The sequence below is a fragment of the Chrysemys picta genome, unplaced genomic scaffold (assembly GCF_011386835.1).
Source record: "Chrysemys picta bellii isolate R12L10 unplaced genomic scaffold, ASM1138683v2 scaf851, whole genome shotgun sequence".
In the NCBI taxonomy this organism is placed as follows: Eukaryota; Metazoa; Chordata; order Testudines; family Emydidae; genus Chrysemys; species Chrysemys picta.
In genome coordinates this window covers 9,582-10,931 of record NW_027053558.1, presented here as the reverse complement: position 1 = coordinate 10,931, position 1,350 = coordinate 9,582, and the positions used below count along the sequence as shown (strand labels likewise).

Below are 1,350 nucleotides of genomic sequence, written 5' to 3'. Positions count from 1 at the left end.
TGTAATATGTAATTTTGATTTTATTTATATAGTTATGGAAAGTAAATAATACATGGAAGAAATGAAAAGGGTTTTTTACGTATTTTTTTTTTTACTCATCCCTGTTGGGGCCCCGCCTAAAATGTTCAAATTGGACCCGCACTTCCTAAAGCCAGCCCTGCATACAGTAATGGCAAAGTTCTTGGTTCAGGCTTGTAGCAGTGATAGAAGCACAGATCAGAATGAAGTGCCTCTACCTTCATCAGGGCTAGGTAGCGTGCCTGAGGTAACATCAGACAGTGATGCACTCATGCAGTCTGAAACGGAAGAACCAAGTCTAGAGTCATCAGAACCACTGGAAGTTTACATGGAGGAATATCCTCCATACCCACCACCACCTTACCCATCAGGAGAACCAGAGGGACTGGGAGAGGACTCCTTCAGTATGCGACCCCCTGAAGTCACTGGACAGTTTTCCTTACCTCCTGGGAAGAGGACGAACTTACGTAAAACTGGTTCAGAGAGGATTGCCCATGGAATGAGAGTGAAATTCAACCCCCTTGCATTGCTTTTAGATTCATCTTTGGAGGGAGAATTTGACCTTGTGCAGAGAATCATTTAGGAGGCTGAAGATCCCAGCCTGCCCCGTGATGAAGGAATTACAGCACTTCACAATGCCGTGTGTGCTGGTCACACCGAGATTGTAAAGTTTCTGGTACAGTTTGGTGTGAATGTTAACGCTGCAGATAGTGATGGATGGACCCCTTTACACTGCACGGCATCTTGCAAGAACGTCCAGATGTGCAAATTCCTAGTGGAATCAGGTGCTGCTGTGTTTGCTATGACCTACAGTGACATGCAGACAGCTGCAGACAAATGTGAAGAAATGGAAGAAGGCTACACCCAGTGCTCTGTTTCTGTGCGGAGTGCAGGAGAAAATGGGGATAATGAACAAAGGAGTGATCTATGCACTCTGGGATTATGAAGCACAGAATGATGATGAGTTGTCCATGAAAGAAGGAGACTGCATGACAATACTACGCCGGGAAGATGAAGATGCAATTGAGTGGTGGTGGGCATGGCTAAATGACAAGGAAGGATATATACCACTAACCTGCTGGGGCTGTACCCAAGGATTAAACCAAGGCAAAGAAGCTTGGCATGAAATTGCACAGAATCCCGAGTTATGAAGTTCTAATCAAGGGCGATTTATCACTTCTCTAAAAGAAATCATTTTGTGTTAGTTCCAATTTCATGAGACTTATTTTAATAACAATGTAACTTGAAAGCAATGAAGAATGTGCTTGAAAACAAATGAAGGATCAATGGATTCACAAATGGAGGAGGGCATTCCATAAGCTGAAATGCTGC

At 43.7% G+C, this 1,350-nt stretch overlaps 1 pseudogene; it reads left to right on the top strand.

The window, feature by feature from the left end:
- Nucleotides 1-271: 271 nt before the first annotated feature.
- Nucleotides 272-1,144, top strand: LOC135979438 (apoptosis-stimulating of p53 protein 2-like; annotated as a pseudogene).
- Nucleotides 1,145-1,350: the final 206 nt, after the last annotated feature.